The sequence below is a fragment of the Astyanax mexicanus genome, chromosome 1, assembly GCF_023375975.1.
Source record: "Astyanax mexicanus isolate ESR-SI-001 chromosome 1, AstMex3_surface, whole genome shotgun sequence".
Lineage (NCBI taxonomy): Eukaryota > Metazoa > Chordata > Actinopteri > Characiformes > Acestrorhamphidae > Astyanax > Astyanax mexicanus.
Genome location: NC_064408.1, coordinates 122,608,302 through 122,621,867, shown reverse-complemented (window position 1 = coordinate 122,621,867; position 13,566 = coordinate 122,608,302). Strand labels below are relative to the sequence as shown.

Below are 13,566 nucleotides of genomic sequence, written 5' to 3'. Positions count from 1 at the left end.
CTTTTATTCCAGTCATAATCTTCCCTATAGTCAGTTAAAATAGAGATTGAGAATAAGACTGTGTTTTTGCAGAACCTGCCGAATCACAAAACTGGGATTTACTATTAAATTATTTAATTAACTTCAATATATTGTGAAACTGTAGCCAAAACAATGCATTGAGATTTTTATTTATCTGATATTAGGAAATCAGCTCTAGTAAAAAAAAGTAAATGAAAAATTTACTTTTTATCCAATCAGGACATTAAGATCTAAAGATGGGTGGGAGTTAAACACAACAGTAAATGAACCACTGGCTGACACCAATCTTTACATCTAAAATGGTAATTTACATTTAAAATGGTAAGCTTAGAATTCCACTAGAATTTCCACTAAGGCTGGGTGCAGCAGCATTAGCATTAGCGGCTAACTGTAAACGCAGCCCGACAGAGCCACACTGAGGAACCCTGAATGTTCAGGTAACCCAGGGTGATATTAGCTAGCGGTTTGTCCCACGTAGCTTGTTTTAACACAGTAAACATGAAGACTACAGTCTGATATACTCACCTCTGAACAGTGAAAGACCTAGCACTTAGCATGATTAGCGGCTAATGCTAATACTGCTCCAGTCTCCGTCATGGAGAACTGATTATGAATTAAGAAATTGATTATGAAATGCTTAAATATACTAAATTAGTAACATTAATATTAATAAATAATAGACATATCAATTAAGGTCAGTGTAATGTTTATTCATTTAATTTTCTGACCGTTTGAGACTAAATGCAAAAATAGAAAATTGGATGTAAAAACTCATTATTAATTTTTTTTTAAATATAGTTTAGTGTACAAGAAATAAGTTTTTATCTGTTTTTACAATTTTAGTTTTTTTTCTTCTCTGCCCCTCACAGTAGGAATTTCCGGAAAAATAAAAAATAATATTTTCCTTTATTTTCCTTAGTTTTTCAATTTTTTGCATTTTGCAAGTTGGATTATACAATCAGATTTGTGTTACAAGATACAAAAATGGACAAATCTGAAAATCGAGAGAAGATTTACTTTTTCATTTTCCTTGAAATTCTGTTTGTGAGAGGCTGAAATGAAAAACTAGATTTTTTTTTTTATGAAAACCCATTTTTGCTTCTTTTTGAATTCAGCTTGATACAGTCAGAATTAAACTGCACAGACCATATCTGGAGTGGTTACCTTTTCCTTTTTCCTGAAATACTGTTTGCGAAAGGCTGAAATAAAAAAAATAGAAAATTTATAATTTGGATTAAAAACCCATTTCTTCTTTACTATACTGAATGGAAACACAATAATGATTACGTATTATACCTATTTTTCTATTTTATAATTCAGCATGATACGGTCAGAAAATTAAATTGCTAAACTGTTTAAAGTGACCAATTAATTTTTAAATAGCGTCTCAAACGTACCAGCTTGTTCATGTATATTGGTTCATCATGCAAAGTAAACCCAAGGGTAAATATTGAGGTCAGAAAAATGATTATCACGTCCATATCCTGCACTATAATTTGATAATAATGTAACGATTAGGACAGGCCAAGTGGAGAAGAGGTTTGAAGTAAGACGATGTCAAGAAATTAGTCAACAAAGTTCTTATCAGAAGCGTAAAAATGCAATATATCCTGCCCTGATTTACCGGCTACAGTGAGGTGCTGTGTACTGGGACCTGTGCTGTTGGTATTTTAGAGTGGTTATAATGGAGTGGTGTAACTGATTGTTGTTAGTTGGACTGAACTGAGTGTTAGTTGGGTTATATATGTGTGTATAAGGGGGTTTTTAGGCTGTGTAAAACTTAATAACCCTATCCTCTCTTAATAATTAAGGGAGGTGTACCTGCGTAAGCCATAGCTGTAGTCCAAACGTTTGTCCTTTTCAGTATTTACAGTTGGACGGTGGTTTTGGCAGTAGAGTTGAGCCCGACTAAAGTTTTGATTGGTAATACAGACTGAAAGTGATGATGAACTCAATTATTCTCTTTAATATTTATACAATTTCTACAGTTTAGACATTCTATACAATGATCATCTCATATCAGCAATTGTTATTTAAGGATTTTGCTTTTATATGACTTTAATAAGCGAATTTAATAGATCTCACAATTGAAAATTAGAAATAAAAATAAATAAATAAGATACAAAGAAAAGGAAGAAGTGAATAACAATAAAAATGGAAATACAAATAAAATAAGAATAAGGGCCATTCCACCAAATGGGTGCCATTTCTGTCCCCAGGAAATTGCATGTATAAATGTGCACACAAAATAACTTTTCAGATCCAGTAACAGGAGTGAGTGCCAGTAACAGGAGTGTTTTTTTCTTTAGCAAAAATATCAATTACTTGAACATGCAGTCAAACATTTCTTTAAAATAAAGACTTTTTTGAATGAAAATCAAAAGAATTAGTGGACATACTTTTAAACATGCATTTTCGGATTAGAAACCTTGTAAAAAAATAATTAAAGCTGCCTGAGATCGACCTGTACATGTTTTGAATAGTTAAATACATGTGTTATTAAATTCTGAGTTTAAAAAGATAAAATATTAATATAAGTTAATTTGGAAGAGTTACAACAAGCAAATGGCACCCATTCTGTGGATCGGCCCATAAAGCATGAATAAAAAATATACATATATTTAAAAGAACAATTAATTAGAATAAAGGTGTCGTTACAGAATAAAAGTGTGCAGAGCTGCAGTGAACATGAAGGTTTTCAGCCTGGATTTAAAAGTGTCATGTGTTGGGGTGCTTCTAATGCTCTTTGTCAAATGGTTCCATTTAAGAGCTGCATAGTAGCTAAACACTTCCTCTTCATATTTTTATTTTATTTTTACTTTAGGCAGCACTAACTGACCAGTTCCTGATGATCTGAGAGTTCACACATTCCTCTCCAGGTGTACCGTCTGTAAAATAGCTTGTATTATATTAGAACAGCCTGTGAACCATCTTAGAGTTATAATGTAATAAATACTGCAGCGTTTAGCATCATACAGAATGTATTGTGATGGCTATGCTGTATAAGGCTGTCTGATGCACCATGCTGTAATGTGATATAAGCCTTGGGTTTGAATAGATTTGTACAGAACTGTATTTTTGTTCGTATCTGGTGCAGGTGTACAGACTGTGTATTAAACTGTATTTACTTTTATATGAACGGAGTAATATGTACTATGCTTTTGTTATTGATTGTTACTGGTTATTGATGATGCGAGATGTTGTAAAGATGCCTTGATTCCGTCCCAAATCAGAGCTCATGTAGAAGTAAACCCATTAATCATAATTCTGTTCTATTTTGTGAAGTTTTGTAAAGCTGGATTGAGTAAACTGTAAGGGAAGTTAACGAAAATGTAAATTAACACTGATTTTAATTCTGCACAACTACAGGAAATACTCAAGATGGGAATAAAGTTGTTAAAAAAAGGTTTTAATGGGGAAATCTCCCACCTATAGAAATTAACCAAGTCTTTATTTAAACTGTTCACAGTGGTGGATATTAGAAGAGTCTAAGAAGCTGTCCCTGCTTCCCCTGAGCATGATACTCCCACCACCATGTTTAACAGTTGAGGCACTCTTTACCCCTACAAATATTACTGCAGATTACTCCAGCTTTATGAAGTACTTCTCATGCTGAAATGTAACATAAAGTTGCAAGAAAAAGTATGTGAACGCTTTGGGAATACTTGTATTTCTGCATAAATTGGTCATTAAATGTGTTCTGATCTTCATCTAAGTCACATCAAGAGACAAACACAGTTTTCTTAAACTAATACCAAACAAAAATATATATGTTTTTAGTAAACATAACATGTTAACATTCACAGTAAGGGTAAAAAAAGTATGTGAAGCTTTGGATTTAATAACTGGTTGATCCTCATTTGGCAGCAAAAACCTCAACCAAACGTTTCCTGTAGCTGCAGATCAGACCTGCAGAACAGAATTCTGGATCATTCCTCTTCACTAAACTGTTTCAGTTCAGCTATAATATTATGGGATATCTGGTGTGAATTAATCGCTCTCTTGAGGTCATGAGGCCACAGCATCTCAGTTGGGTTCAGGAGGTCAAACTCTCCAGAAGGCTCAGTATTTTCTTCTGTTGAAGTCGTTCAGTTGTTGATTTACTTCTGGGTTTTGGGTCGTTGTCCTGTTGCATCATCCATCCTCTGTTGAGCTTCAGTTGGGGGACAGATGGTCTTGAGTTTTCCTGCAAAATGTCTTGGTGAACTTGGGAATTAATTTTTCCGTTAATGACGGCAATCCGTCTAGACCCTGAGTCAGCAAAGCTGCCCCAAACCATGATGCTCCCTCCACCATGTTTCACAGTTGGGATGAGGTTTTGATGATGGTGTGCTGCGCCTTTTTTCTCCACACATAGTGTTGTGCGTTCCTTCCAAACAACTCAATTTTGGGTTCATCTGTCCACAATCAATTTTTCCAGTAGTGCTGTGGAACATCCAGGTGCTCTTTTTTTTGCAAACTTCAAACTTCAAATGTGCAGCAATGTTTTTTTTTAGACAGCAGTGGCTTCCTCCCTAGTGTCCTCCCATGAACTACATTCTTGTTTCTAGTTTCCTTATTGTAGATTTGTCCACAAAAATGTTAGCATGTGCCAGAGATTTCTGTAAGTCTTCAGCTGACACTCTAGGATTCTTCCTCACCTCATTGATCATTCTGCGCTGTGCTCTTACAGTCATCTTTACAGGACGATCACGCCTAGAAAGAGTAGCAACAGTGCTGAACGTTCTCCATTTGTAGACCGTCTGTTTTTTTTGTGTGGTATTAGTTTAAACAGACTGTGTTTGTCTATTGTTGTGACTTAGATGAAGATCAGAAGACATTTAATGGCCAAAATGCAGAAAAGCAAGTAATCCCAAAGGGTTCACATACTTTTTCTTGCAACTGTACGTTGTAGTTTGTCTCATTATGCATTGTTTCGAAAGCATTAGATCACTCTTTAGACCATTTATTTGCCTTAAAGCCATTTCTTTGCCTTTCTTAGCAGCATAAAGCCATTAGCCGAGGCTACGCGGAGGCTACTGGTCAGACGCAACACACACTTTTTCTATAACCAGACTGTTCACTCTTATAAAACATCTGCACAAACATTACAACCCCAATCCGGAGTCTCCGCTACTGCATAAGCACAATTACACTGACTGAAACTGAATACACAAATTCTGTTCACCATGCTTTTCTGTTCATAAGCTCATTCTGGGAAGTGACTCCCCACGTTTTAGCAGGTCCAGGGTAAAGTGCTGACCATGTAAATTAGGACAGGTGTTGATGACATCACAGAGTCACCTGACTGATCTCAGTACAGTATGAAAAAAAAATGACCCTGAGGTCAAACATCCTTATAAATAAATTAAAAGACTGTGGCATGCATGTACGTCTGCTGTGCTTGTACCTCTGATCTGTAGCTGTGATTACTTTTGTTTCTGAAAACTGTACAAATACTGACGAACGTAATAAAAAGATGCAATATGTTTGAACTGTTGCTATGAGTGTTGTTTCTAAAATAAAATACATTAAAATTAGTAAATTAATAATCAGTAAGTCATTGTGATGTGGTAGTTAGTAAAAGTCCCCCACATGGATACTGCATAGACACTTCCAGGTGGGTTCCAGTGATTTTCCTTTTATTTTAATTGTGCAAAAAAAGTATTTACATTCACTAGGTTGTAATGAATTAAAAAATGATTGTGACTCCTACTGACTTACCTCAGTAACCAGTATGTAAGAATTAAAAACAGCCTAAGACTATGGGCTGCAAATCCACACAGTCAATACAAACACATCTTCTTGCACAGCAAGCAGGAAGAGAAAAGTGAAAAGTGCCTCATTTCTACAGACATTTTCTGTACTTGAGACTTTTACTCTTAATGTCCAGTTCTAAGGTTACAAGTTATATGTAAAAATGTTGGTGCCGAGTCAACTAGTAATGGGCAGATGAGGCCTCAATGGGTTTATGGCACATTTCCCAAACTGTTTACACTGTGTTGAAACTGTGCTGCTGTATCACTTAATAGTGACATCTGCGGGATTTAAAAAGTCATTGCAGGCAACTTTAGTAAAGACTGGAAACAACAGACTGAAGTTGTTAGCTATATAAGATAATATTAGCTACTTTATTCCAGTGTGGAATGTTTTAGCTAAAGTTAGCTTGGTAAGCTTATGATAACTTTATTTCAGTGGGGAATGTTTTAGCTAACATTAGCTAGATTAGCTAATGTTAACTACTTTATTTCAGTTGAAAATGTTTTAGCGTATTTTAGCTAGGTTAGTTAATGTTAATTACTTTATTTCAGTGGGGAATGTTTTAGCTAACATTAGCTAGATTAGCGAATGTTAACTACTTTATTTCTGTTGGAAATGTTTTAGTTAATGTTTCCTATGTTAACTAATATTAACCACTTTATTTCTGTGGGGAATGTTTAGGCTAACATTAGCTAGGTTAGCTAATGTTTACTACTTTGTTTCAGTGGGGAATGTTTTAGCTAATGTTAGCTAGGTTAGATAATGTTTACTTTGTTTTAGTAGGAAGTGTTTTAGCTAGGTTAGCTAATGTTAACTACTTTATTTCTGTAGGGAATGTTTTAGCTAACATTAGCTAGATTAGCTAATGTTAACTACTTTATTTCAGTGGGGAGTGTTTTAGCTAACATGAGCTACCTTAGCTAATGTTAACTACTTTATTTTAGAGTGGAATATTTGAGCTAACGTTAGCTGTGTTAGCTAATGTTTACTTTGTTTTAGTAGGAAGTGTTTTAGCTAGGTTAGCTAATGTTAACTACTTTATTTCAGTGAGGAATATTTTAGCTAACGTTAGCTAGGTTAGCTAATGTTAACTACTTTATTTCAGTGGGGAATATTTTAGCTAATGTTAGCTACCTTAGCTAATGTTAACTACTTCATTTCAGTGGGGAATGTTTTAGCTAACATTAGCTAGCTTAGCTAATGTTAACTACTTTATTTCAGTGGGGAATGTTTTAGCTAATGTTAGCTAGGTTAGCTAATGTTAACTACTTTATTTCAGTGAGGAATATTTTAGCTAACGTTAGCTACCTTAGCTAATGTTAACTACTTTATTTTAGAGTGGAATATTTGAGCTAACGTTAGCTGTGTTAGCTAATGTTTACTTTGTTTTAGTAGGAAGTGTTTTAGCTAGGTTAGCTAATGTTAACTACTTTATTTCAGTGAGGAATATTTTAGCTAACGTTAGCTAGCTTAGCTAATGTTAACTACTTTATTTCAGTGAGGAATATTTTAGCTAACGTTAGCTACCTTAGCTAATGTTAACTACTTTATTTCAGTGGGGAATGTTTTAGCTAACTTTAGCTACCTTAGCTAATGTTAACTACTTTACTTCAGTGAGGAAGATTTTAGCTAACGTTAGCTACCTTAGCTAATGTTAACTACTTTATTTCAGTGGGGAATGTTTTAGCTAACATGAGCTACCTTAGCTAATGTTAACTACTTTATTTTAGAGTGGAATATTTGAGCTAACGTTAGCTGTGTTAGCTAATGGTAATAACTTTATATCAGGGGGGAATATTTTAGCTAACATTAGCTAGGTTACCTAATGTTTACTTTGTTTTAGTAGAAAGTGTTTTAGCTAGGATAGCTAATTTAACTACCTTATTTCAGTGGGGAATGTTTTAGCTAATGTTAGCTAGGTTACCTAATTTTAGCTACTTTATTTCAGTGGGGAACGTTTTAGCTAATGTTAGCTAGGTTAGCTAATTTTAACTATTTTATTTCAGTGGGGAATAGTTTAGCTAGCTAACATAACTGAATGGAGGATTGCAGAGCATGTGCACAGCACAACTAGCAGTCACTGTGAAGTCATGTACAGACCAGTCAGTCTTGTGCTCACTACTTAGTATGTGGTGCTTACCACTTAATATGGTAATATGTTTGGGCACCCCTGATAATTTTCATGATTTTCCTTTATAAATCATTGGTTGTGGGGATCAGCTAATTATATCACATCAGTTAAATATATCAGATTGCAGATCACATTGATATTTGAGAAGTGAAATGAAGTTTATAAGATTTACAGAAAGTGTGCAATAATTATTTAAACTAAATTTGGCAGATGCACAAATTTGAGCACCCCAGCAGAAAAGTTACATAAATATTTAGTAGATCCTATATGACAAATACACAAATAATATGTATTTAAATATAAAACTGTTTGTTCACCGAGCTTGTCTAAGAAACAGTAAGTATGTTTGTACGTCCATGAACACAGTAATTTGAAAGTGTCCATGATTTATAGATTTTAAACAGTTTAGATCAGAGCAGAACAGCTATAAAGATTAATATTTCTTCTTCTAATGTTACAGTGACTCGTGAGCAGAGAGAGAGAAATCGAAAGTTAGATGATCCTCCATTACAGAAGAATAAAGTGTGACGCAGTGAAGGAGAAACCGAACTAAATTCAACCAACACGATTCAACAGCGGTTTATTTTTACAGGGTAAGTTCAGAAAACAATTAAAATCAGAATGTAAAATATTGACCTGTAACTTTTAAAGTAATTCTGCGTTTATTTATCTCAGAAATAGGAAGTTAAGTCACACCCGAGTTTTCTGGGCTGAACAGAAGCCTCTTCCAACATTTCGAGTAGAAAATCCAACTTGTGGGTTAAAATAAATATTTTAGTTAAAATAAAAAGTTAAAACACAGCAAAATGAACAGTGTTTGACAGATACAGGAGTATTATTTCAGCTTTACTTAGAGAGAGGTGGATTGTATTGGATTGTACTGAATTGTACCTGATAAATCACAAAGTGAAGGCCTAAAACAGGCCTACATCAGGCCTAAATCGAGCAGATTTTGGGGGCAGATTTTTCTGTTGGGGTGTTCAAATCTATGAACCTGCCTAATTTAGTTTAAAGAATGATTATTGCACACTTTCTGTAAATAATATAAAATTCATTTCACTTCTCAAATATCACTGTCTTCTTCTGCCATATGATATATTTAACTGAAACACTAAAGGAATAGTGTCCAAACTTTTCCATACCACTGTAATTTAGGCTTTTCTTGTGTTTTGCAGGTGTGAAACCCATTAGATCCCTTTAGGTTTAATGATATGAATTAATTAACTGTGAAATATCTGATGAAGTTAACTAATTTAATGTTGATTAATACTGTACTGTAGATAAAGGAGATAGATAATGGAGGCAATGTAGTGTACGCGAAGTAATCAGCATAAAAACTCATCAGTCTGAATCATTTCCGCGACTAACACCGGAGCACACTGATAAACTGGCTAACAGTGTATTAAAGCACATTCTGTGGTCAGATTAATCAGAATGTGTAATTTCAGGGAAATGAGCTTTGGCCCAGAAAAGACGGCACCGTTTTTGATTGGTGTTTATGACATATGACTCCCTGCTTCGTGTTCCAGATCTTTTTTGTGGAATACCTGGGTGCCAGGTGCTCCAGACCAAAGAAAAATAGGACCGTCTAGACCAGGGGTCACTAATAGGCGGACTGTGGTCCGGGTTCAGTCCCAGACGTTGTCCAATCCGGACCCAAACCGATAAACTAATGAGAAGAATTTAATTCTGACCGTGTTCATTTAAAGCGGAGGAATGTTTATTGTCTTTATGGTTTACGTGCTCTATAGTGCAGTAAACTTACAGACCAATCACGTGTGCTGTAAGATCACCAAACGCTCTTCTCAGCCAATCAGATCTGTGCAGATGCGGGAGGGCGGAGCCACACAGGCGAAGCAGGCGGTGAGAAGTGGGATAATAAAACAAGAGAAGCTAATACAGATGGTGCGCACCAAAAAAAAAAAAAAACATTAAAATACTACAGTTATAAAACATATTAACAGTAATGTAACCGAGTGGTGTTACTTGGAGGAATTAAAGAGAAACAACTGAGACAAGAGTGCAAAATATTCCACTTTACTCCACCTGATTTGAAACTCCTCAGCAAGAAAAAAATAAAACCCCTCGGTTAGAGGGGCGCTCTCTACTCCCAAAACATCCCTACCTCAAAACTAAGGCAACCACCAGGGGACAAAAAGTATCGGCAACTTCCCCCATCAGTTTTATCCACAACATTATAAAGTCTGATACAGTAATAATATTAAATAAAATAAAACTACTGTTTTTAAAAAAAAGGTGATATTTTGGCCAAGTTCAGCAAACATTTCTCCATATATTGTACGATTTATCATTCATGTAATTATTATCATGACAGGCAGGCCCAAACCTAATATATATAAAATAAAATAGAATAAATATAGCATTTTAAAACAAAGTTAACATACAGATTCACATTATTAGACTCGATATGTTAAATTATTCAGGGTATTTCCATTTATTTTATGATAGGTTGATAATGTAATTATTGTGACAGGTCAAAAATAATAATAATAATAATAATAATAATAATAATAATAATAGACACAATAAAATAATTTAAAACAATAAATATTGTTGAAATATACTAGTATGTGTAATTTGTTTTGTCTTTTAGATGTTGATAAAACACTGACAGTACTACTATAGGCTTCTTCAGTAAACAGAATAAAACACTGAATTATAAAACAAGTTAACATTGGCGACGGTCTGGACATTAGCCTGATGAATTTTTTTCGAACTGGACCTAACTGAATTCTAATTAAATACCCCTGGTCTAGACGATCAGAAACAAGTCCAAACTTCAGGTTTTGTCATGGTATGAGGGTGTATGTCAGTACACTTCTTTGATACAGAATTAATGCAGAAAAGTACACTAAGACCATAAAGTAACAGATGTTGTCTTAAAGGTGACATCTTTTTCAGGGATGTCTATGCATTTTTCAACAAGACCACATGTTGCACACATTATAAAGACATGACTGTAGAACTAGAAGAGATTGTGGGTGCTGGACTGGCCTGCCTGCAGTCCTGACCTGTCCCCAATAGAGAATGTGGAGAATTTTAAAGCTGTAAGAATGGGACAACGATCTTTACCCAGTTTAGGGATCAATGCAATAATACCTTGTTTCATAGTGGTAGACATCTCCTTGTTATTAACACATTCCTTATACATTTTAAAAAGGGGTATTTGAATTAGGTCCCAAAAGTGAATGTAGAATTCTAGAGACAACCCATCAGGGCCTGGAGATTTGCCCCTTTTCATCAGATGTACTGCTTCACATATTTCAGACAACAACAAATCGTTTTCACAGATATTTTTAAAGTGATCTGAGACAGTCGGTGAAAACTGTTTGACATGTTCCAAAAATGCGTTAGCACTACTGTTATCATAATTAGAGCTGTATAACTGACAATAAAAGGAATGAACATATTGTGATAACTCTGACGGAGATTTACAAATTTTACCATCTATAGTTAATGCTGAAATAGAGTTTCTTTTTACATTCCTTTTTTCTAATGCAAAAAAATAGCTGGTGTTCCTCTCCCCCTCCTCTAACCATTTAGCCCTGGATCTTATAAAGGCGCCTCTAGCTAGATCCATATAGAGATCATCAATTTCCTTACGAAGCATATGCAGTATATTTTCGTCCTCTGGACTGAGTAGATCCTTACACAGAACTGAATTAAGTTCACTCATGACTTTGTGACATTTCTTAGATTTTTCTATTTTAATCTCTTTACCACGTTGCATAGCTAAAAGCCTAATTTTAAATTTAAAATATTCCCATTTCTGAGTATAGTTCATACTTTCAATGTCAAAGATATCTGCACATTGTTTAACTCTGTCTATAAAAATATCATCACAGAGCAAACTGTTATTAAATTTCCAATAGCCTCGTAAATTTTTATGTTTATTTGCTTCGGATTTTAAAGAGATTAAAATTGCTTTGTGATCTGATAAGGGGGAATGCTTAATTGAAATGTCAGAAACATATTGGACCATACTAAGAGGTAAAAGCCAGTAATCTATACGAGATTTGTGGGTGAGAGCAGCATTAGACCATGTATAGTCTTTGTTGTTCGGATATAAGAAGCGCCAAGCATCAATAACCTGTAAATCATTATTTAGGGAGTCAAAAACCTTGGATGTCGAGTTTTTGGGTGGAAATCTATCAATATCATCATTTGGGGCCTCATTAAAGTCACCTCCTAACAACAAGAAAGCGTCCACATACTTTATCTTTAAATTTAAAATAATTGTAATGATTTCCTGAAACATATTCAAATTAGTAGGACTGTGATTATGCCCATAAACATTACAAATCACAAATTTTGTTTCATTCAGTTTTAACACCATTATAATCCATCTTCCTTCCCCAGACAGGGAGACCTCCAAGACCTTGCCTTTAAATTTAAAAAAACTAACTAAGTAACAAGTCATTTAGTGGACATTGTCCAATGTCTTACAGCTGGAACCTGATCATCACCTCTTCAAGGATCTTCAGTGATCACTTTTTTGCCATCAATGTAAGCAAATGCACCTCTGTAAAATGTTTTCTTTCCTGCTTCTCTTGCTTGGAGTACCAGAGGCCACACTTTTACACGAGCCACCCTTTCTTCTGGTGACAGATCCTCTTTGATGCGAAGATGGGCATTTTCTAGGTATTTTGATCCTTTTGCATCACTCCATATCATGTCACGATAAAGCCGCATACTGAATTGGATAATTATAGCTCTCGGTGAATTGTCACTTTTTCTTGATCCAATTCTGTGTACAGAGTGCACCACGTCCAACAACTTATCAGCAATCTTTGGCGAAACATTGGAAAGGATCTTAATTGCCAGTGTGCGAGTGTCCTCTTGTTGGTTACTCTCCTTAACATGCCATGGACGCTAGAGAAGTAATGCGTGTTGCGTTGTCCGAGGTGGCTGTATCAGAGTTCTGTTTGCCTTTTCGCTAGGGATGGGCGGTTTGACACCGAGGCTTCGAAGCTTTTGTCACTTTTCCGACACGTGCTGATTCGACACAGTGTACCGGAGCTTGTATCGAAATCGTTACTATCACGTGACTATGGCATTTGAAGCTTCGAACGAGTCAATGAACCACCGGAAATGGGCGGGACTGGTTCAAAGGTTTGGCGCTATCCCATGTCTCACTGACTACCTAATAAAGCAGTAAAGCTCTTGATGGCCCGTCTGTGTTGTACAGTATTATTATTGATCTTGGAAACAATATGGAACCTTTCAGCACCTCTACCTCAACCAAGCGTTCCATGGCTTGGGAACATTTTGAGAAAATAGCGAGAAATAGGTTAAGTACTAAATATATTTAAAAAATCTTATGTTCATTATATTAACTGTAAAGTGTGTTATTCTAATGAAGTTATTCATATTTTAAAGGAGCATTGTCAGCTCTGTTCCCAGGAGTTGGCATTTAATAATAACACCTTCTCAGTGCTGAGACGAGAGCACCTCTGCACTGCATTCCTCCAGTGACAATCTTGGGACTTTATTGGTGTTTTCATAGTTTATAATTGTTAAAATTTTCATTTATTTTAACATGAATTCAATGTAAAAATTGGCAACAATTTTATTAAACATTTGTGAAACATTAAATAAACATGTCACCTTTATGATTTTTTTGTGAAAAAACAAATTGCCTAATATACATCTGC

General features: G+C 35.0%; 1 protein-coding gene across 1 annotated transcript in view; it reads left to right on the top strand.

Moving 5' to 3' along the window:
- Window positions 1-8,403: 8,403 nt before the first annotated feature.
- LOC103030810 (NACHT, LRR and PYD domains-containing protein 12-like) overlaps window positions 8,404-13,566 on the top strand; it is a 300,969-nt gene continuing 295,806 nt past the window's right edge. The window contains exon 1 of the mRNA XM_049468013.1: window positions 8,404-8,484. The gene's annotated coding sequence lies outside the window, so the exon portion shown is untranslated. The remainder of the gene's footprint in view (window positions 8,485-13,566) is intronic.